At 41.2% G+C, this 24744-nt stretch overlaps 1 protein-coding gene across 2 annotated transcripts in view; it reads left to right on the top strand.

Annotated features, from left to right (window-relative positions):
- The first annotated feature begins 278 nt into the window (after nucleotides 1-278).
- LOC109422734 (muscle M-line assembly protein unc-89) overlaps nucleotides 279-24744 on the top strand; it is an 88409-nt gene continuing 63943 nt past the window's right edge. Inside the window, exon 1 of one of the 2 annotated variants that reach the window (XM_062842304.1) lies at nucleotides 279-723. The gene's annotated coding sequence lies outside the window, so the exon portion shown is untranslated. The remainder of the gene's footprint in view (nucleotides 724-24744) is intronic. The other variant, XM_062842303.1, reaches the window with a different exon arrangement.

Raw genomic sequence — 24744 nt, 5'->3', positions numbered from 1 at the left:
AAGCTTTCAGTAAGAGCCTTCAGCATTACGGGAACAATATTTCTTTCATAGCTCTTACTAACCAGGTCGAGAGTGACTTGGGGAGTGTAGTACGTTCTGGAGGTAAGAGAGAAGCAGCAGTGAACCAAAATGTGTGGCGTATTTAATATTGTGGACTCAGTCTAAGATGCTGAACTAAATTAATGAAACACATCTATAGTCTACCAATTGTCGCAAAAACCTATCACCGGTTTTGTAACCGTCGTCGTACGGCAGAGGCGTGAGCGAGATCCAAATCAAGCCGGCGCGGCGCATGGTGGTGGCGGATTATTCAAAATCAAAATAACAACCCAAAGCCGTGCGCGCATCTCACGCACACCAAACCTCCACCTGAGATGAACGTGGGTATATCGAATCACGATTCACGGTGCGTCTCACGGTTGCAATTTTGCTAGACTCTCCCTATTTTCCGTTGAGAAGGGTTCGAGTCGAACGAAGCGAAAAGCGAAAATTTGCCTCCCTCGAGCGAGGAAAATTCACGAAACGCGCTCAGTTCGTTCGAGGCAGTGGTTCTGATCGCGCGTGTGGCAAAAGTGGAAATTGTCCACTTTTTTTTTCTGCAGAGATTTTTCCGGAAAAGGAAAAAGAATAATAAATCGCGAAGACAGAGGGTGAAAAATTTCATTATTCGAGAAATTCGAGAGTTTATCGGTTGTGAATTGTTTCGTGGCTGTTTCGTCAATGGTAATGATCGTGAAAAATGCGAAACACAACCAGAAAAAATGATTGTGGACCGAGAAAAATGGGAAAATTTTGATTAGAAGTGAAATATGGGTCGACTGATGAAGAAGCAAAAATGTCACCTGAGAAGAAAATGAAGATCGTGTGCTGATCTAATTTTACAGTGAAAACTTCGTTTCTCAAAGAATAACGGAGAACGCGAAAAAGAAGAACCATGACCATCAGATATCCTCGACCTAATTCTCCGGCTGGTGCTGGTGAATCGTGATCGAGAAACAATGGAACTGCGTGCTGGCTGCTCTTGAATAAATATCAGAAGGCTAATTTTCCACATCGTTTTTCCGACATTTTAAAATTTTCCTGCTCTCGCACATCGTTCGTACCTATTGCCACCGTTCATCGTTGGTCGTCGTCGTCGTTGCTTTGCTGTCGCGAATCGGCTGGATCGGCTATAGCTACATATCTAGAGTCGGAGCCGACTTGAAAGGAGGAAGAAAACGCTTTTCGCCGTCTGTCTTGTGGTAGCCACTGACGTCATCCGCAACTGCCACTGCCGCCACGCAAATCCAAGAATCCGTGATGGCCGACTTTTAGTCTTATTCGTACGGGAGGGTTTCGATCAGTTGTTGTTTTTGCGCAAGATTATTAAAAATTAACTTACATTATGATATGAAAAATTAACTTACATTACTAAAAACCCGACTTAATCCACCTATGGTGAACAGAACCCTTCTTACACTTATTAAAAATATTGTTGTGTTATTCGTATTTAACAAATTTATTTTGTGTGATTGACCAAAAGTTCTAGAAAATATTGTTGATTTGGCATCTAGTGGATTGGTTTCCAAAATAGCATCATGGACCATGGAAAAAACTACCAGAAATGCCAGACACCTTCTAGAATCTTGTGTGAAATTTTTAAAAAATAGCTTACATATTCTGGAATATTGTATCTTTTGTTAACTGCTAAAAGATCTTTAATCGATTAACAAATGGATAAGAAAATCAGCGAGATACACTTTGTCTAATATCTCTTAATCAGTCGAATAAATTAGCTCCGAAGTACTTGGTATGCATGGTTATATCTACTATGTAAATCATACATTTTACATTTTATATGAGGTCAGCATTATTTATTGAAAAATAATTTTCCTTAGACAGGTCAAAAGCTCATGCAAGATTACAAGCGAATATAATAATAAAACCCGATTTAATCCACCTATGGTGAACAGAACCCTTCTTACACTTATTAAAAATATTGCTGTATTATGCGTATTAAGCAAATTTATTTTATGTGAAAAAAGTTCTAGAAAATATTGTGGGTTTGACATCTAGTGAATTGGTTCCCAAAATAGCATCAGACCATGGACTTACCAGAAATGCCAGACACCTCCTAGAATCTTATATGAAATGTTAAAAAATAGCTTTCATATTCTGGAATATTGTATCTTTTGTTAACTGCCAAATAATCTTGAATCGATTAACAAATGGATAAGAAAATCAGCGAGATGCACTTTGTCTAATATCTCTTAATCAGTCGAATAAATTAGCTCCGAAGTACTTGGTATTCATGGTTATGGTGTAAAAAAGACAAAAATTATATATCTACTAAGTTAATCAGTTTTGGCATTAACTAGTTATTTTGGCTGTCCGGTTCTTGCATTTTCCCACAATATATAAATTCAAAGCTTTCATTTAACATATTGTTAGTTTTCATAAAATTCATGTATATTTGTAATTTGTTAATTATAATTTTGTTGAAAACAATAACCTGCTAGAATACACTTTGTATGAGATCAGCATTATTTATTGAAAAATAATTTCCCATAGACTGGTGAAAAACTAATGCAAGATAACAAGTGAATATAATAATAAAAAAGATTTTTTTTGAAATACTCTTCGTAAGATATCTCAGTAATGAAATGTCGAATCGAAATAAAATTTCAGGGCCTTATACAAGGATATTGTAGCTTTCATTTGGTGCTTAGAGAACCCAAATCGGTTGACAGATGGCTGAGATATTTATTATGGTACCCTTGGTCCAAAATCTCTCAAAAAGTTAACCTGTATTACTCCCAAGTACTCTTTAAAAGATATCTCGGTAATCAAATGTCCAATCCTAATGAAATTGTATAGGGTTCTACTAGAATGTTGTAGCTTTCATTTGGTGCCAGGATAACCGAAATCGGTTGACAGACGGCTAAGATATTTATTATTATACAATTGGTCAAAAATCTCAAAAAGTTTAGTTGTATAAATCCTAAGTACTCTGCGAAAGATATCTCTGTAACCAAATGTCCAATCGAAATAAAATTTCTGGGTGATCTACTAGGATGCTGTAGCTTTCATTTGGTGCCAAGAGAACTTAAATCGATTGACAAACGGCCGAAATATTTATTATGATACACTTGGTCAAAAATCTCAAAAAGTTTAAAAATATGACTCATAAGTACTCTTCGAGAGATATCTCGGTAACCAAACGTCCAATCGAAAAAAAATTCAATAGCGTTCTACTAGGATGTAGTAGCTTTCATTTGCTTCCAAGAGAACTCAAATCGGTTGACAGACGGCTGAGAAACGTGCGTGACTTTTTTTTGTAACGCACATACACACACACACACATACACACATACACACACACACATACAGACATTTGCTCAGTTCGTCGAGCTGAGTTCATTGGTATATGAGACTCGGCCCTCCGGGCCTCGGATCGAAAGTCGGTTTTTCGAGCGATATTTATACCCTTCTTATGGGTGTAAGAAGGGTAAAAAAAAGGAATTTATTGAAATACTCTTCGAAAGATATCTCAGTAACCAAATGTCCAATCGAGATAAAATTTCAGGGCCTTTTACAAGGATATTGTAGCTTTCATTTGATGCTAAGATAACCCAAATAGTTTGACAGACGGCTGAGATATTTATTATAATACACTTGGTCAAAAATCTCTCAAAAAGTTAACCTGTATTACTCCCAAGTACTCTTTGAAAGATATCTCGGTAACCAAATGTGCAATCCAAGTAAAATTGTATAGGGTTCTACTAGGATGTTGTAGCTTTCATTTGGTGCCAGTAATGCTTTTGAGGATTTCTTCAGTAGTTTCTTGATGACTTTCTTCTGCAAATATTTAAGAAACTCATTCGAACTTTTTTTCAGAAATTTCTTTGGCAACTCTTTTGGAAACTTTTTTAGCTAATATTTTGGACAATGTAGGCAATTCCTTAGAAAATTCCTTCGGCAATTTTGTGGAAATTCCTTAGGTAATCCGGTAAAATCTTCGTCAATTACTTTCGAAAATTATTCATCAATTTTCTTGGAAGTTTTTCAAGCTATTGCGTTTGCATTTGGAAATTTCAGGAGGAATTAAAAAAAAATAACTCGCAGTTTTGGGGGTTTCTGGAGGTTTCAGGGGGTTCTATGATGTTTCAGGTGGGCTTTTAGTGGCGTTTCAGGGACGTTTCAAGTGGTTACAGGGCGTTTCAGATGCGCTTAAGAAGGTTTCAGGGTATCTGGGTGTTACAGGATGTTTCAGGGGGGCTTTTAGGGGCGTTTCAGGGTGTTTCAAGGATTTACAGGATGTTTCAGGGAGGTTTTGTTATACTTGTGAAACCCGTTGAAAATCGTCCAGAATTCCCTGAAATCCTGTCGAACTCCCAGTAACGTACCTAGAACCCTCCAAAAACGCCTCTGTGACGTCTCGGAAACTCGCCGAAAATCCTCTGAAGCGTCTTAAAATTCTGGAAAATCCACGGGGGAGCTATGGTGATCTGATTTTGTTGCCGCTTATCATGTGCAACCAGAGCTCACTAATACCAACGTTCACGCAATACAGCAGCAGGAGAAAATAAGGAAAAACGCACTTTGGCGAACAATGTTTGCGAAAAGAGGTGTTGTGTGTCTTTTCACAAACAATTCCCACTCTCTGTAGGAACTTAACCTAAACATTGACACTCTCAAATTGCAAATGATCAAATATGCCCCTTTTTCATGATCAACACTTTTATGAGATCTTGATGCAAGCGTTTTGCACCAATATCCCTCGTAAAAAGGTAAACATTCTAATTTCACGACTGTGTAGGTGAATATTTTGGCTGGAGCATAAATTTATGCTCCACGTAAGGAAGCACAATCCAACCTGTCAAACTCCATAGTGAAAAAATAGGTTGCCGTCCCCTTGGGAAAATCAGATCTTTATTTAATAATATAGGGTCTGGGACCATTTGGGCAGAAGCACCTATTTTGTGCACTTGCTGCTATAACTCAGTCAATTTTAAACCGATTGACTTGATTTTTGAGATACGATCAGATACGCACAGTATCTAGTCGTGTTCAAAAATTCAAGTCAATCGGTTTGAAATTGACTGAGTTATAGCAGCAAGTGCCCAAAATAGGTGCTCCTGCCCAAATGGTCCCAGACCCTATTATACTGTGTTTCTTACGTTTGAACCACTCACTTTTTCCAAAATAATATTGTTCGTGCATTTTAAGTTATTGTTTTTCAATTTAATTTTTTTTCCGCGCTTTGTTTTGTTGATGTTTGTGACTTTTTGAAGCAAATGAAAGGCAACACAAAAAAGTGAATAAGTTTAAAGCTCAATTTAAATTCAATAAAATGTATTAATAAATGACAAACCAGGTGACCTAAAGACTGCAGCTCCCGTCTTATCGGGAAAGGTATGTAGAGTGCGATGAGAGGAAAACGAATGTATCTCAGTCCAGAAAGACATACTTCTTCTTCTTCTTCTTCTTCTTTATGGCTCTACGTCCCAACTGGGACTTGGCCTGCCTCGCTTCAACTTAGTGTTCTTTGAGCACATCCACAGTTATTAATTGAAGGGCTTCCTTTGCCTGCCATTGCATGAAATTGTATATTGTGAGGCAAGTACAATGATACACTATGCCCAGGGAGTCGAGAAAATTTCCCGACCGGAACGGGAATCGAACCCGCCGTCTCCGGATTGGCGATCCATAGCCTTAACCACTAGGCTAACTGGAGACCCCAAAGACATACCTAGATCTGAAAACCGTGAATCAATGGATGAAGTTTAACACGAACCTTTTTGTATTTGTATTTAGGGAAGTTTTCTCTAGACTGTAAGGAGAGACTTTCAGCCCTTACTCGCTGTTACCCGGCAGGGCGGCCTAAAGCAGGGTACCTCCACTAATATTTGAATTTCGGATGGAATTAAATGTAAAAATAATAATAAATCAATTTTGCAATAAACTTTTATAATAATCTATCTGACCTGTTTGCCCCGTTCTCCCCTCAAGGCACTGGTCGCTGGTCACACGTTGGGGCCCTTGCTGCTAAACGGTGGTGGTGGTGGTCGTTCTTTCGCTCCCGCACGGTCTATGCGGAGCTTCCTTCCTTCTTCTTCTTTCTTCTTCTTCTCACTTCTCTTCTGGGCACTATAAGACCGCAAAGCGGTCGTCTTTGACAATTAGCTAGGGGGAGGAGATTGACTCCTTTATCGGACCCCCCCTAGCGACGGTGGTGATAAATCACCAGACAGGCTACTCGCCGTAGCAAGTCCCGGTAGAAACCGCGGTTTACTACCGCAGGCAGTACGCCCCTTTGTACTGTCCTGCCTTCGTTCTCCTTGGCAATTAGCTACACGGGCGAGACTGGCTCTATTGGCTGAGCCCGTGTAGCGAGAACGGTAAGTGTGTGGAACACTTGGCGAACCGCGATGGCGGTGGTCCACACTTTTTGGCACTATCTGTAGCACTCACTAGTTCCCGAACCGCAGGCCGGCACTTTCCTTTTTGAGAACTACTTATGCGCACTCCCGACGTGGCTGGGAACAACCATCCAGCAGAAAATAAACGACACGGGGATTTAATTACACTTTTCCCGGACCAATTGATACGGGAATCAAAATTGTGTCCGTTGCGCTTCGCGGTCCGTAACTTTCTCTTTTCTCTGGGCAAAAACAAAACAACACCACACACCGCACTCGATTGTTTCTGCTGCTGTTTTTTGTGTGACATGTGGTGGGGGAGCTTGGGGGTCAAATGCCTCACCGATACAATAAATAACGATTTTATTTCCCTATTTTAACTAAACTAATTTAAAACAAAAAAATCATAAAAAAACAAACAAAATGTTGCAAAAAAACAGTGGTGTACATAAATGTAGTACAAAATTGTAACCGCGGGTTACAAGACATTATAGCGTCTATAGCTGTCTCCCTTTCTTCTTTTGAACTTGCCTTTGATCACAACCGAATCATATGCGATTGACGAAATTTATATTTGACATAGTCATCTTTGGCATATAGACTGGACCAAGGACACTGAAACGACATCTAAAATAGGTTCGTCTGCGGGTTCGCCTATTAGGTCTGGAACTCAGCTTATATTTGAATCGAACTTGACAGTTTTCTCATGAGTTAATCGACATTAAAGATTGTTATGTATTCCAAGCTTTAGTCAAACGGGTGCCTCGAATATTGCAATGAAGGTTAAGCACGCTGTAATGTTACTTATGTACCTCGTCACCTTCTTCATGCAACTACATAAGTGTTTTAATAACACTTAACGTGCTCGGATTAGTTCCATCATGCCGCTCAAAGTGTTGCCACAAATAATCCTTTGTTTGCAAAACCCAGTTATCTGGCTGGTAATGCTTGGAAGCCTAAGCTTCAACTGTTAATGCAGTTAGAGGCTACCTATACCTGGGCGTGGGCGATTCTATAGATGTAGAATTATCCAAGCTATTCTGGAAAATTTCCAAAGCACATTTTAATAATTTTCAACTTGATAGCTTCTAGTCCGACCCGAAACCCTATCAAAGAGAGTTCTCTTAACCCTTCCGTTACCAACCCCCCTAACGAGAGTGTGAAAAAACACTCTTTTCGCTATAACTTTTTTGTTTTTCAATATATTTCAACCAAATTTTGACACAAGAAGCGAATATCCTTCTAGTTTAGGGATTTTCCAGGGATTTTTGGAATGGCCATATGGTTCCGGAGTTATTCCGGAATCAAAATGGGTCATTGGAATTGGCCATATTGGATAAAGTGAATTTTCGATATGATAACATTTATTTTTTAGACCTAAATGAACTAGAATGATAGAAACATATGTCTGGAAGTCCATACCGGTCACTAAGTGCCTTTTGGAACCAGTTTTACGGATGTTCCGGGAAACCGGTTCCGGGGTCAATTTTTGAATAAGTTTCAATACCATCATGCGACACCTCAAACTTCGTGAACTCCCGATATTTCCTCAATATGCTTCTCTTGGGTTTTTCCAGGCATCCCTGAAGTTTTACCAGACATTTTGCAGAGATTCCTCCAGCAATCTCTCCTACTATGATACCTCCCGCAATTCTTCAAGGGATTTCTCTCGAGATTTATATTGTTTTTTTTTTCAGGAATTCTTGGTGAGGTTATTGAAGACAATCTTCTTGAGGTTCTTCCAGAAGTTTCTCCGGCGATTCCTCCAGGAATTCCTTCAGAGATTTTGTGAAATACTGTGATTTCTCGAGAAATTCCTCATGGGATTCCTCCAAGAACTCGTTTTGGGCTACCTCCAAGAGATGATTGCCTGCAATTCCTTCAGGGACTCTTTCACGGATTTTCCAGAATACTTCTAAAGATTATTCCAGGGATTTCTCTAGGCATTCTTCTAGGTATATATTCAAAGAACATCTTTTAGGATTCCTCCAAGCATTCCTTATGGGATTTCACAAGAGAATTCTCTAGTAATAGCTACTAGTCTTTTGAATAATCACTTCAAGTACCACCAGAGGCATTCCCCCAAGTATCCCAGCAAGAATGTCAAGAAAAATCTATAGAGGTTTTCCTGCAGGTATCACAATAAAACTTTCTGGAGGAATCCTAGCAGGCATTTCTGAAAGAATCATAATAGGAATCGCTTGCGGAATCCCAGCTGGAGCTCCAGGAGGAATTCCATGAATTTTTTTTTTGAGATATCCCAGGATAATGTCTGTGTAGTAATTTCTAGAGCAAACACCAAAGCAACTTCTGGGAGAATCGTAGAAAGATTGCCTTGAATCATCTCAAAAGTTTTCGAAGGAACTTTAGGTGAAATTATAAGAAGAAATCCTAGATGGTTTCCGAGAGGTATTACAGTAAAAATTTCTGGATGAGTCCTGGATGAAATTGTTGGAAAAAACATTGATTTGAGGAATCCAGCAGGAACTCTTTCAGGAAGGCCAATAGGAGCTCCTGGAGGAATCCCTTGAGAAATTTATGAGGGAATCTTTGGATAAAATTTCTTGGATAAAAATACCTGGAAGAATCTCCGGAGGAACTTCAGGAAGAATCATAGGAAAAATCTCTGAAGAAATTCTTACAAGAATTCTGGGATTTATCATTGTGTAAATTTCAGCAAAAGTTTTTGGAGGAATTGCTGAAGGAAACTATGCAGGACTTTCTAAAGAAACCCCATCAGGAATTCCTGGAGAAATGCAAAGAAAAATCCCTAGAAAAAAATATCTGGATATCTGGAGAAGTCATAGAGAACTCATAGAGAACGCCCTAAGGAAATCACAAGAGGAAATGTTGAAAAAATCTCACGATGATTTCCCGGAAGTAATACAGCAAGAATGCCAGGATAAAATCCTATAGGAATCACTAGAAGAGCTCCTGGAGGTTAAAATTTCTGAGACAGGAATTGTTGGAAGAACCGCAGGAGAAGTTGGTTGAGGAATCTTTGGAGGAAGGTCATGAGGAATTTCTGGAAAAGTCTTTGGATAAAATCTCTGGAGGAATTCCTGGATGATTCGTTGGATAAATCCCTGGAAGAACAACCGAACAAATTACGGCAAGAATTCCAGGAGGGTTGCCAGGCAGGATCCCAGCAAAAAAAAAACCATGAGTTGGCTCTAGAAGTCTAGAAGAATCCCTAGCAGAACTATTGAATTTTCATAGTTAGAATTTCTGGAGGAGTCCTAGCAAAAATAGATAGAAGAACCGCAGGAAGAGTTTGTTGATGAATTCCAGCTGAAATTTCTGGAGGAAGGTCATGAGGAGCTCCTGGAGGAACCCCATAAGAAATGAGTGAAGGAATCCCGCGATAAAATTTCTAAATGAATTCCTAGAAGAATCGCCGGAGGAACTTTTTGTAGAATGTTCAAAATATTGCCTTGAATAATCCCAGCAAATACTATTGAATAAACCAAGAAATCACTAGAGAAATTCTAGGAGAACTCCTGAAGGTACTAATGAAGACAAGCACTTTTGGAGGAGTCCTAGGAGGATTTGTTGGCAGAACCACAGTTGCAACTATTTAATCCCAGCTGGAATTCCTGAATAAAATATCTGAAGACGTTCCTGGAGCAATCACCGGAAGAACTTCTGGAAAAGCTTAGATTATATCCCAGGATTCCCCCACGAATTTTTCATGGCAATGCTCCAGGAGCTCCTCTTGGCTTTCCTGAAGGAGTTCCAGCTGGATTCGTCAAAGCGATTCCTACTGTGGTTCTTTCAGCAATTTCTCCCAGGACTCATCCTGAAATTCTTACTGTAATACCTAATTCTTCTAGGGTTTGTTCTTAGAAATTTTCCTGTGGTTCCTTCAAAAACTCTTGTGATGATTCAAGGTAATCTTTCTACGTTTCTTCCTGAAGTTCCTTTGGTGTTTCCTCGAGTAATTACTCCAGAAACTTTATCCTAGGATTTCTCCGAAAATTTCCAATGGAATCCCTCTTCGAGCTCCAACAGGGATTCAACAAGCGATTTCCACTGTGTTTCTTTCAGGAATATCGTCTTCGACCTAACGCACTGGTCAACCACGACCGAAACTACCGTTTCTCAAAACGAATTATTTCCGAATCGCGCCTCTGGGGGAATCCGTGGCCCAGAGTGATTAGCACGGTGATCGCACTAGTAATTATTCTCGCACCGACGAGAGGTTTCTTCCACCACACTAAAGAACACTGGTGATTATAGAATAGAACACGTTTATTGCGACGACTATCGTGTATTTGCGACTGCTTTATTCGCGCACTGTGAGTAGACTGACTAACTTTCGATCTGAGCTATTCTCCTATCTCCGGGCTGCCGGAGCTAGGTTGAGTGTTCTACCTCTGCTGCAAAACGCAGGAAGCTGCGAGAATGAGAGACCCGCTCGCGGTCCTCAGTTAGGCTGATGACCATTACAGAGTGGGGTTCTAATAGGTCTAACTGGTACAAATTCTACGATATTTTACAGACTCCTCCAGAAAGTTTTATTGTGATACCTGCAGGAAACCCTCTATGGATTTCTCTTGACATTCTTGCTGGGTTTCTTTCGAATAGTCTTCCTATGATACTTCCAGAAATGCCTCTGGTGATACTGCTAGTGATTTTTCTATAGACTAGTAGGTATTACTAGAGAATTCTCTTGTGAAATCCCATAAGGAATGCTTGGAGGAATCCTAAAAGATGTTCTTTGAATATATACCTAGAGAAATCCCAAGAATAATCTTTAGAAGTATTCCGGAGAAATCCGTGAAATAGTCTCTGAGGGAATTGCAGGTAATCAATTCTTGGAGGTAGGCCGATACGAATTCTTGGAGGAATCCCATGAGGAATTTCTCGAGAAATCGCAGGCCAAAATCTATGAAGGAATTCCTGGAGGAATCACCGGAGCAACTTCTGGAAGAATCTCAAGAAGATTGTCTTCAATAACCTCACCAAGAATTCCTGAAAAAAAAAACCAATAGAAATCTCGAGAGAAATCCCTAGAAGAATTGCGGGAAGTATCATAGTAGGAATTTCTAGAATAATCCTAGGAGGGATTGCTGGAGGAATCTCTGCAAAAATGTCTGGTGAAACTTCAGGGATGCCTGGAAAAACCCAAGGGAAGCATATTGAAGAAATATCGGGAGGAATCCATAAAGGAATACCTAGAGAATTCACTGGAAGAATCGATAGAGGTATTCCTTGAAAACCCCATGGCCTTGAAGAAATACCGGGAGGAAATATTTTGGATAACACAAAACAGCTTAGTATGATGTATCTTGAAAAACCACGAATTTCGAGGTGTCGCATGATACTGTTTCGTTCACATTCGAAAAATGGAACACAGAACCGCTAGAATCATTTCCCGGTAATCAGTTTGTCGGTTCTAAAATGGCCAGAAATATTGCATTCAACGCAAAACTAGCACATAACGGTGTATTAGGAAACCGCGATGTTTGAAATTCCAAATGACAGTATTGCACCATTTCCAAAACTTTTCGCCGGAACTGGATTACGGAAAATCGGTCAACCGATTCCAAAATATCCAAATGTATTCTAAATGACCAATCATCGTAATAATATTCTATAACTTTCAAAATCATAAAGTTTGATATGTCGCATGATGGTATTGAAACTAGTCTAGTCTAGTCTAGTCTAGTCTACACATACACAGCCATTCATTGAAAGAATCCTGGAAAATGATGGAATCGACTAATTCCATCATTTTTCTTGTCATTATTAATCCTTGCAGTACATCTGAGATGTATTACAAACATTAAAGCGGCCAGGCCTACTGTGCAGCGTTGTTATTGTTATTGAAATCAAAGAACGGGGACATCTCGTACCAACCGTTCCGTATACGAAGCATGAATATGAAATATTAACGGTGGGAGTGAAGTTGCTAAGAAGGTTAATGTCACTCCTTGGTCCTTGGAATCCTGGGATGGGACACAGGTATTTACCCCTGATGCCCTGGCCCTTATGCCTAGGCTTAAGCGCCTTTACTCGCTCTCTGAAACGAAAAGAAAATACTAATCCCCCCCCCTTATTACAGCAATACAAATTTCAAAATTATCAAAAATTATAACATTAAAATTAACATTACACTACCAAATGATCCCCCCCCCCCCAGAATTGATATATTATGTTTTGTTTATATTAAATTAAGCATCAACGTTTTTCGTCAAACTCAAAACAAATTAAATTAGATGAATATGATGCAATTGTTTTTAGAATATTATTATTACCTTATTGGGTAAACATAAATCCCAACTACTTGTTTCAAGAGTAGAACTATTGATAAGCAATAAAAAAAAAACTGAATATAAAAATACTGATTCACAATAAATCTTTGTTCGTTGATTTAGAAAAATTAAGACAACTAGCAATAGTATTTGTTTAGGCACTTTTTTCTTTTAGAAAATGTTTTCTACAAAGAAACAGTCAATGGAAAGTCGTGGGAAGGAAAGAGTTCAACGAGCATGAAAATACGAGTACACTCTACAAGACAAAAACGAAATAAACGATCAAGAGCTGCAAAACTAAACTAAACCCGATCATAGACCACGTTATGAAAAATATTTGTATAGTTCATTTCAATTGAGACAGAAGTACGGAATCTCAAATCAAAAAACGATACTACATCAAATCGTTCCGATGACTTCGCCATACTTATTCTTATGAGCAAATGAATAAGTGCGGTGAAGACACCGGAACAGTCCAACGCTAAATCACACTTTCATTTGCAATTCCGCACTTCATCGTCGCAATGTTAACCGCGCAATGCGCAATAAAACTAAAACCTTAAACAGTCTGTAAAAACAATGGTGTCAATATTTAGCATTCCTCAATCGGAACAGACTCACCGGATGCCTCCTTTTCCACTTCAATACGTCGATGCCTCGTTTCTGTGGTACATTATAGTCCCTCTTTTTCGTCTCCCTACAGTGAATCACCACAAATCACACTCGTTGTACTGCTCGGAACTACCCCTTCTTCATTCACTTAAGATATTTAATCACAACTACACGAATTGCGCTGCCAAAAGAAAACTTTTTGCAAATTCTTGAAATTCAAAACTTGAATCCAAAAATTGACAGCAGCACAAGTTTTCACGGCTGCTCACTCAACTGGCATCACACGACCGACTCGCACGAAAACTAGTTTTTTCCTCTAAAAGCACACACACAGGACGACGACGCGATGCAACGACGAACCAAAACAGACTGAAATGTCATCCGCTGCTGGCATCACACGACCGACTCGCACGAAAACTAGTTTTTTCCTCTAAAAGCAAACACACAGAACGACGACGCGATGCAACGACGAACCAAAACAGACTGAAATGTCATCCGCTGCTGGCATCACACGACCGACTCGCACGAAAACTAGTATTTTCCTCTAAAAGCACACACACAGGACGACGACGCGATGCAACGACGAACCAAAACAGACTGAAATGTCATCCGCTGCTGGCATCACACGACCGACTCGCACGAAAACTAGTTTTTTCCTCTAAAAGCAAACACACAGAACGACGACGCGATGCAACGACGAACCAAAACAGACTGAAATGTCATCCGCTGCTGGCATCACACGACCGACTCGCACGAAAACTAGTTTTTTCCTCTAAAAGCACACACACAGGACGACGACGCGATGCAACGACGAACCAAAACAGACTGAAATGTCATCCGCTGCTGGCATCACACGACCGACTCGCACGAAAACTAGTTTTTTCCTCTAAAAGCACACACACAGGACGACGACGCGATGCAACGACGAACCAAAACAGACTGAAATGTCATCCGCTGCTGGCATCACACGACCGACTCGCACGAAAACTAGTTTTTTCCTCTAAAAGCAAACACACAGAACGACGACGCGATGCAACGACGAACCAAAACAGACTGAAATGTCATCCGCTGCTGGCATCACACGACCGACTCGCACGAAAACTAGTTTTTTTCCTCTAAAAGCACACACACAGGACGACGACGCGATGCAACGACGAACCAAAACAGACTGAAATGTCATCCGCTGCTGGCATCACACGACCGACTCGCACGAAAACTAGTTTTTTCCTCTAAAAGCAAACACACAGAATGACGACGCGATGCAACGACGAACCAAAACAGACTGAAATGTCATCCGCTGCTGGCATCACACGACCGACTCGCACGAAAACTAGTTTTTTCCTCTAAAAGCAAACACACAGAACGACGACGCGATGCAACGACGAACCAAAACAGACTGAAATGTCATCCGCTGCTGGCATCACACGACCGACTCGCACGAAAACTAGTTTTTTCCTCTAAAAGCACACACACAGGACGACGACGCGATGCAACGACGAACCAAAACAGACTGAAATGTCATCCGCTGCTGGCATCACACGACCGACTCTCTGTCGCATGATGGTATTGAAACTTATTCAAAAATTGACCCCGGAACCGGTTTCCCGGAACATCCGTAAAACTGGTTCCAAGGCACTTAGTGATCGGTATGGACTTCCAGACATATGTTTCTATCATTCTAGTTCATTTAGGTCTAAAAACTAAACTGTTCTCATATCGAAAATTCACTTTATCCAAGATGGCCAATTCCAATGACCCATTTTGACTCCGGAATAACTCCGGAGCCAGGTGGCCATTCCAAAAATCCCTGGAAAATCCCTAAACTAGAAGGATATCCGCTTCTTGGGTCAAAATTTGGTTGAAAAATATTGAAAAACAAAAAAGTTAAAGCGAAAAGAGTGTTTCTTCGCACTCTCGTTAGGGGGGGTGGGTTGGTAACGAAAGGGTTAACTTTTTTTTCAGGCTCGTTCCGCTAGAAAGCCTAAATTGTCATTAATAGGAGCAAAATGACAAAATAACATAATATTGTAAGGTTTTTGTAACGTAAAACAATAAAACAAGACAAAAGTGAATCATTCCCAAACCATTTAGTTTAATGTATACCAAGTACTGAAATTACAGTTCAAAACTGTATATTTACTGTATATTTTATTGTTTGAAATCATACACATACCATATAATGTACGATTTATTTGATCCCACGTATCGGGTTCTAGAACATTTTTTTACAATAAAATGTATGGTTTTACAAAAAAAATGTATGGGAAAATTTTGTTTTTTTAAGATACTTAATAACCTATAAAGTTCGTTTTAAAAATCACATTTACAATTCACTGTATGGTTGACCACACTATATCTTACTGTTTTTGATTTTTTATGTTTACAACGGTGTCTATTGTAAAAATATGGTTCCAAATAGTGCTGTTACAATACAATGTTCGGTTTCTCATTGTATTTTTTTTATTCGGGCAGCGTCTTCCCTATTTCTTTATAAACTATGTTCAAATTTGTTTTCAAAGTCCTAGTAGATGTTTTGAGTGCCTTGAGTTTTTTTAACATTTCTCGAATCTAGCGCATTCTATGGATATGGGATATACTACCATGTTTTTATGGAATTCTTTTATTATTTTCCCTTTTCTCACATAGGGTATTGGTTCCCTTATTAAGCGTGTGGCTCTCATTTTCATCCTACAAGAAACAAAGGATTGAAGCACTATTTCTCATTTTGTATTTAATGTTTCTCATTTTTGTATTTTTTGTTAGAAGTAAGCACGTATGAAAACAAAAAGAACGGAATCAATCGGACAATTACAATCAGACAAATTGTATTGAATGGAGGTTCAAAACTATGTATGTTGTTAAAACTGCCTAACAATATATTTGCTTCACTAAACCTAAATAGGTTTAGCAAATCCATAATAAAATCTCAATAAATTAAGGTATAGTGTTGCGGGATGCGTTATGACCGTCAGCGCGGCAGCCGAAATTGACAACAGGGATGCTTCAGTTTGACAGACGTCTTGTCACCCGTTGGCTTTATATGTATTTGTGGAGATGAAGATAGCCAAATGTCAACGATGACAGAAAAGTGAGAAATGTAGTAATGAACGACATGCAGTTAATAACTTCTTGTTAACATTTGCATCTTTCTTTTTGAAATAAATATATTTGCTACTAGAACCTTCATCGCCAATCGTTAAACGATTTGGGTCATGAAAGGGCTAACGAATTCCAACAAGTTCACACATCATCTTAATATGAAGGTTGAAAACCTGGTACAAACGTACCTACGTGCGAATGCCATTCAAATGTCGCCACCTCGTCAAACCGACTTTACACTCGCTTCAGGCATTCGAATTCGGGTGGAGAAATCTGTTCGCAATTTTCAAATCCGTCCTCGGCGGAAAATAATAACGCGTGATTTTAAATTTTACAATTCCGAACACGGCGAGCGCCACCAGCTTTGGGATGTTTGTTTACAGAGGTTTTTCCTTCGATCGTGGTGCGTCCGTGACCGTCGTGGTTCGCTCTCTTCCAGGCGTCGTTTTTTTGTTGGTTGGTGTGACTATTGGCGACAGCGACTTTGCCTTCGTCATCGACCGACGACGACTGGATGGAGGTCGGTGCTGTTTTCACTGGTCTTGTTTAATGAGATGTTCAAAAGACGTCAAATGGTCGCTAAATAGTCACGATTTAAAATTGGAAGCATTTGGATATTCCAAGAACTGTAAAAGTTAGAGATAAGTAATAAAAACTTCTTTGTAATGACAGTTTTGCCTAACTAAACAGTTCTAGATATTTTTTATTCTTTTTTATGATAACTGTCACAAACGTCAAGACGTTTTTAGAATGCTTGGCACTTATTGGATTCCATCTCCATAAAGTTAAAACGAAATGTTGCCCCACTACACACTTTGCAAAGAAAAGTCGTTTCCAATTATTGAACTGGGCCGTAAAATTTAAAAATTCAATAAATCTCACCATGAATAAATAACACGTTACATTGTTGAAACACTGTAAATAATTCACCCAAACTAGTGGCAAATTATTAAAGTTCAAAGTCAATGAAAATGAAAAACGATTTCGCTCTGCTTTCGTTAACCTTCAAACGAAAACGACGGCAACTACGAAGTAAAAAATAGGCGTGTGTCGTCGGGCTTAGCACAGTAATAATATTTCGCCTCTGTCACATTGTCCTTTAAATTATGCCGCCCCAGTCAGCACAACCAACCTACCTACCAACCTACTACTAGCAGTAGATTTAGCACTTGTTTTTACATCTGCAAGATCCCACGCGCGAACGTGCGCGAGATCGACACGATCACGGTCATGGAAAGTGTCTGCTGCAGCCAGAGTTGTTGGGTGGAAATGGAAATTTATAATTAACCCTCTCGATTGCTGTCTTGGTTTCCCATGTTGGTACTGTGTTTGCTCATTTTCTTGGGATTAAAAGGCGGCCTTGAAGATTCTACGCCACATGAAGCAATCGCCTCCAATGGTCCCGGTCTTGGGCCAATCGCTTCTGCAGTCGCCTTCTGTAGTCGCCTTAAACGATTAAATTGCATAGGTTCTCCTCAACTGTAAAAAGCTAACGTATTCGCTACCTACCACGAAACCGACGGCTTTTTCCTGGTTCTCTGCTGAATATAGTTTATGCTTGTGGCTTCTCCAGCATACGAGCCACGTGCCCAGCCCTCCGCAGTCTGCCGCGTTTTATTCCCCTCACTATTTATATCCATTTCTTTATATACTTGGTATAATTCGTAGTTTATGAGACGCCGCCAGATGCCGTCTTCCAGTTTACCGTCGAGTATTGTTCGCAGCACTTCCTGGTTCTGCGATCAACTTCCCTCAAGATTCATGCCAGTATAAAGCGATCGGAAGAATAAAAGTCTTGTACAACGCGAGTTTTATCTTCGTTTGGTCGGACGGACGTTGAACACTTCGCTTTCTCCCTCTAAAAAAAGGTATGAACGCCTTTTCCACGTTCCAACGGCCGATCCCGATGAGGTCGATATATACATTTATTTGTTCAACATCACATTTAAGACAAGACATAATCAACAATAGTACGCCACAATACTTGGTTTGTGGCTGCCGCTTTCCATCCCTGGTCACGCTCCATCTGGTCCGCTCACCGTGCTCTCGGCGTTCCGCGCCTTTTTGTGCCCAACCGATCAGTAGCAAACACCAGCTTTGCAGGGTTGTTGTCCGGCATTCTTGCAACATGACATGCCCACCGTTTCCTTCCGGCTTTGGCCATCTTCTGGATGCTGGGTTCGCCACACCGCCGAAGATCATCCTTAGCACGCATCGCCCGAAAAATCCAAGTGCTTGCAGGTCTTCCTCGAGCTTGGTCCATGTCTCGTGTCCGTAGAGGAACACCGGTCTTACTAGCGTTTTGTGCATGGTGCATTTGATGCGTGGGTGAATCTTTTTTGACCGCAGCTTCTTCTGAAGCCCGTAATAGGCACGACTTCCGCTGATGATGCGCGTTCGAATTTCACGACTCACGTTGTTGTCAGCCGTCAGTAAGGATCCGAGGTAGACGAATTCCTCCACCATTTCGAAGGTATCCTCATCTATCGTACGTAACATTACTACCCAGACGGATCCGGTCGTGTTCGGTCCGCCTACCAGCATGTACTTTGTTTCTGAGGCATTCGCCACCAGTCCAACCTTTGCTGCTTCGCATTTCAGGCGGGTGTACAGCTCTGCCACCGTTCCAAATGTTCTGGCGATAATATCCATATCGTCCGCAAAGCACTCAAATTTATCGGATTTTGTTAAAATCGTTCCCCGGCTGTTACGCCCGGCTCGTCGCATCACACCTTCCAGAGCGATGTTGTAAAGTAGGCATGAGAGTCCATCACCTTGTCGCAGTCCCCAGCGAGATTCGAATGAACTGGATAGTTCACCCGAAATCCTTAAACTGTTCTGCACACCGTCCATCGTTGCTTTAATCAGTATAGTCAGCTTCCCAGGAAAGCCGTTTTCGTCCATGATTCTCCATAGCTCTGCGCGGTCGATACTGTCGTATGCCGCTTTGAAGTCCATGAACATGTGATGCGGTGTTTCTGGAGGATTTTCCGTACGGTGAAGATCTGGTCCGTTGTCGACCGGTCGCCGAGGAAGCCGGCTTGATAACTTCCCACGAACTCATTTGTTTTAGGTGACAGACGACGGAAGATGATCTGGGATAGCACTTTGTAGGCAGCATTCAAAATAGTGATCGCCCTGAAGTTCTCACATTCCAAATGGTCGCCTTTCTTGTGAATGGGGCAGATTACCCCTTACTTCCACTCCTCCGGTAGCTGTTCGGTTTCCCAGATCCTGACTATCAGCCGATGCAGACAGGTGGTCAACTTTCTGGGCCCATCTTGATGAGTTCAGCTGCGATACCATCCTTACCAGCTGCTTTGTTGGTTTTGAGCAGGTGAATGGCATCCTTAACTTCCCTCAACGTGAGAGTTGGTTCATTTTCGTCTTCCGCTGCACTGGCGTCGTCGTATTTTCCGTTGCCGTGGGCTCCCGTGCCTACGTTCTCCACGCCGTTCAGGTGCTGATCGAAGTGCTGCTTCCACCTTTCGATCACCTCACGTCCGTCCGTCAAGAGGCCTCCGTCTTTATCCCTGCACATTTCGGCTCGCGGCACGGAGCCGTTTCGGGATGCGTTGAGCTTCTGATAGAACTTCCGTGTTTCTTGGGAACGGCACAGCAGTTCCATTTCTTCACACTCCGCTTCTTCCAGGCGGCGCTTTTTCTCCCGAAAGAGGCGGGTTCCACATTCTGTCGAGTCCCTTGCTGCAGCATTACCGCCCTCGCTAAATTCTTCTCCTCCAAAACCGTTCTGCACTCTTCGTCGAACCATTCGTTCTGTCGATTCCGTTCCACGTACCCGATGGTGCTCTCGGCTGCGTAGTTGATGGCTGGTTTCACTGTACTCCAGCAGTCCTCTAGAGGGGCCTCATCGAGCTCGCCCTCGTCTGGCAACGCGGCTTCGAGATTCTGCGCGTATGCTGATGTGACACCTGGTTGCTTCAGTCGCTCTAGGTTGTAACGTGGCGGTCGCCGGTACCGTACATTGTTGATGACGGAGAGTTTTGGGCGCAGTTTGACCATCACCAGATAGTGGTCGGAGTCGATGTTGGCGCCACGATAGGTCCTGACGTCGAAAATGTCGGAGAAGTGCCGTCCGTCAATCAGAACGTGGTCGATTTGAGATTCCGTCTGCTGTGGTGATCTCCACGTGTAACGATAAGGGAGGCTGTATTGGAAAAAGGTGCTACGAATGGCCATATTTTTGGAGGCGGCGAAATCAATGAGTCGTAGGCCGTTTTCGTTCGTCTGCTGGTGGGCGTTGAACTTACCAATCGTCGGTCTGAATTCCTCCTCCTGGCCTACCTGAGCGTTCAAATCACCTATGATGATCTTGACGTCGTGGCTTGGGCAGCGATCGTACTCGCGTTCGAGCTGCGCGTAAAATGCGTCCTTGTCATCATCAGTACTTCCAGAGTGTGGGCTGTGCACGTTTATTATGCTGAAGTTGAAGAATCGGCCCTTGATCCGCAACCTGCACATTCTTTCGTCGATCGGCCACCAACCGATCACGCGCCTCTGCATATCACCCATCACGATGAAAGCTGTTCCCAGCTCGCGTGTGTTGCCGCAGCTCTGGTAGATGGTATGATTACCTCTAAACGTTTGCACCATGGATCCTGACCAACACACCTCCTGCAGCGCTACGATGCCGAACCCGCGGTCCTTCAGTAGATCGGAGAGTATATGGGTGCTCCCAATGAAGTTGAGAGATCGGTAGTTCCACGTACCGAGTTTCCAATCGCAAGTCCTTTTTGTTCGCTGGGGTCGTTGCCGTTGGTCTCGGTTCGGTTTTAACAATGTTAAAATCAAAAATAATAGTGGTAAATTCAAATAAATTGTCAATTTGTTCTGGCTACAAAAATCGAACGTCACAATTGAAGCAAATTCAATCCATGTTTGAAACAAAAATGCATCTTCTGACAGATTATGTTAGAAATAAATGTAAATATTTTTGTTTTTTTTTGTGGCAGGTCGGCCCTAAGGAAATATTTGTTTTCCCATTAAACTTAAAAAGTCATTCCCTTCGCTGGAAAAAACTCACCTCCCGTGTTGTACTTTCAATGCCAACATCATGTATACATCTATTAGATAACATACGCTTCCGAAAACAACGGGATTTCGCGGAGACTCGGTAAACCTTGCCTTTTTTGTAGGAGGAAATCTTGTTTAATGTAGCAGCTGAAACTTGTGAGTTTTGTTTATCTTCTCGACGGCAGGACGGGGGCTCCTGAATGGATATTGTCGAAATAAATGTGTAATTGAGTTAGTTTTAAAAATTAAATTTTAGTTTTAAACATTTTATCAGTTTACCGAATAAACATGCATATTTTTGCTTCAAACGAACAAAATTTGTCTCCGTGTATTATACTGTTGCTGATTTTCCGTTACAATGTTTTTTTTACGGCTGGCTCGTAGGGCCTGACATCAACCCCCTACTTTCTGGAGGACCATAGTGCACAGTTGAGCTGAGAGTCCTTCCCTGGTACTCGGACGTTGATCAGCCGCCCCTAACATGGGGATCAGACGCTGTAATGAGCCGCTTCTCCTGGAGAACAGATGCTCAGGTTTGCCGAAGCAAATCCCCCCTTCCCTGTCAGCCTACGACCAAATTTACCACCGGAGTTGTTTTCCGATCTTCCCTAAGGTTACTCGTAGTTTCCGGCCGGTACCACGAAAAGGTAGGGATAGGAGTTGCTGGGCAGAGGCTAGTGGATCACAATGGGCTCTGAATTGCGCAGCATACCCAGCCCTTACCGTGTCTTTTTTTAGAAGTATGACCGGTCATTACTGTAAGAGTTCCACCGCAAATCCCACAGAAGCTCCAAGGAAATGCAGCGGAAATTCTTCTATGAGCTCCACCGGAAATTTGTCCAGAAGTTCGGTCGGGAATTTCCACATATCCCTGTTAGAGTTCCATCGCGTATTCCTACAGGAGCCATAAGTATCACCGTAGATTCCTGTAAGAGTTCCTCTGGAAATTGCCGCAGGAGATCCGGGGGGAAATTCCGAGGGAGTTTTAATGGGAATTCTTCTAGAAGTTCTACCGAGAATTCCTCTGAGAGTTTAACCGGCAGTCCTAGCAGTTCATTCAAAAATTTTTCTAGAGTTGTAACGATAATTTCTCTAGGATTTCCACTTGAGATGTTTTCCTGCAGTAGTTCCGGGAATTTCTCTAGATCTGTCGGAAATTTTTCTAGCAGTTTCACCAAGAACTTTTCTAAAAGTTTTACCAGGAATTCCACTAAATATTGCACATGGTATATTGTTCTTCCCGGTAGGCCCATTGGTACTTCATCCAGTTAATTACTTCAAGAGTACCACTGAAAATGCCACTCCAATTTCACTTAAAATTCCACCGTAAATGGATCACTAAAATAACTAAAACGGCCGCTATGAAACTAACACATAGCGCCACCGTAGCCTTGTGTGTTTGACACAACTCCACTGCTGTCAGAATGTTATTGTCCATGGCGCCTTTGTTTACATGATTCTTTTTTTTTGTAAGTTGGTAAGAGATTAAAGAGGATTTCAAAAGTCTCAGTTCGGTTATCAACCCCGGTGGTCATAGACCACTGCCGTATGTTGTTCACAATTCTTAGATGCTTCATTTGATCGGTAGGCCGATTATGGATGAATTTCCCTTGCTCATTTAGCTAGCTCCCGTTGTTCACATATCGCCCACACCTTGGAGTGTGTTTTGCCTCCAAACCCCTTACAAGGTTTTCGAGGAGCGGCTTGAGAGAGCAAATACCTTGGTCTATTCGGGATCGGGGTATCGTTTTATGGCACATATGCTGTTGTTTGTTTACAGTGCGAGAAATAAGTATAAAGACAGGGCCGTTTAAAATAATCATGTTTAGGGATTAAAATCTCTTTTTCTAGCGATTCGATTGTTATGGAATTTTGGCTGCAACCTTAAAATAACTAGAATTTTGACTAGAAATATAAATCATCATCCATGAAAACGTTTATATCGACTTTTCAGATTCAAATAAATATAAAGACACATTTTTATATGGAAATAAGTGTCTTTATAATTATTTGAATCTGAAAAGTCGATATAAACTTTTTTATGGATGATGATTTATATTTCTAGCCAAAATTCTAGTTATTTGAAGGTTGCAGACAAAATTTCATAACAATCGAATCACTGGAAAAAGAGATTTTGATCCCTAAACATGCTTATTTTGTTTGGAAAACGGCTCTATCTTTATACTTATTTCTCGCACTGTAGTTTGTTATTTCGTCGTCCTATAGAGAAAAACTCGCACTAGTCATGTTTGGCTTGAGTATAGCATAGGCTCTAAAAAATCATTGTCTTTGGTTGTGTATTTGCTTTTGGTCTTCGGGTATTTGGTTTATATTTTGTTTAGTAGTTCCGTTTCCTTGAGGAACTCGAGGAGATTTCTTTCGTTCGTTTCTGTGTTGTTGTATATATCTAGTCCTGTTATGTTGTATTTTGTTCTTGTTTCGTCGTATCCTGCGCAGTTCCTTATTATATGGTCTGCTGTTAGTATATCATTACAGTATTGACATCTTGGTTGATCTTCCTTGTGTAGGAGGTATCCATGTGATAGCCAGGTGTGGCCTATGCTTAATCTTGTGGTGAGTGTTCTTTGGTTCTTTACGTTTTTTCTGTCTTTCCACGGTAGTGTGGTTGGTTTGGATCTTCTGGGAAAGGTGTCGGATTTTCTTCGCCAACGGTATTCATGGGACCATACTGTTCTTGTCTTGTACCAGTTGATTGCATCTTGTGCTGGTACTGTTTCATATTTTGTTCCATTTTCTCTGCCTTTTTGTGCTGCTTTGTCTGCTAGTTCATTTCCCTTTATGCCTGCGTGGCCTGGGACCCAGCATATTGTTATGTCTTTTTCTTCCGCTGCCCTTTAGATCTTCTCTATCCAAGGGTATTCTTTTGTAAGTTTCGTTCTAGAAGATCCACCAAAAGTGCTTAGAGACTTCCACCGAGAATTTCTGTAAGGAGCTACACCGTTACCAATAGGATTTACAGCAGGAATACCTTGAGACGTTTCACGGGTAGATCCTTTAGGAGTTCCACTAGAAAATCGTCTAGAAGATCCACCGCCAGTTTCCACTGAACATTTCGCCTGGATTTCCTTCGGGAGTCCCTCTAAGTGTTCCTCTAGAAAATCATTACGCTTGTTCAGCGGGAATTCCTCCATAAGTTTCGCCAAAAATTTCTCAAGGAGTTGTACCACTGATTCTTCAAGCAGCTCCACCCGGAATTCTTCTAGGAAATCCACTGAGACTTGACTTCTAGGACCTCGATAGAAATCCCCTTATGAGCTCTATCCATCGCGAATTTTTTTAGGGTTTCCACCAGAAATCTTTTTAACCTTCCTAGGATTAAC

The sequence above is a fragment of the Aedes albopictus genome, chromosome 3 (assembly GCF_035046485.1).
Source record: "Aedes albopictus strain Foshan chromosome 3, AalbF5, whole genome shotgun sequence".
In the NCBI taxonomy this organism is placed as follows: Eukaryota; Metazoa; Arthropoda; class Insecta; order Diptera; family Culicidae; genus Aedes; species Aedes albopictus.
This window is presented reverse-complemented; position numbering and strand designations above follow the sequence as displayed.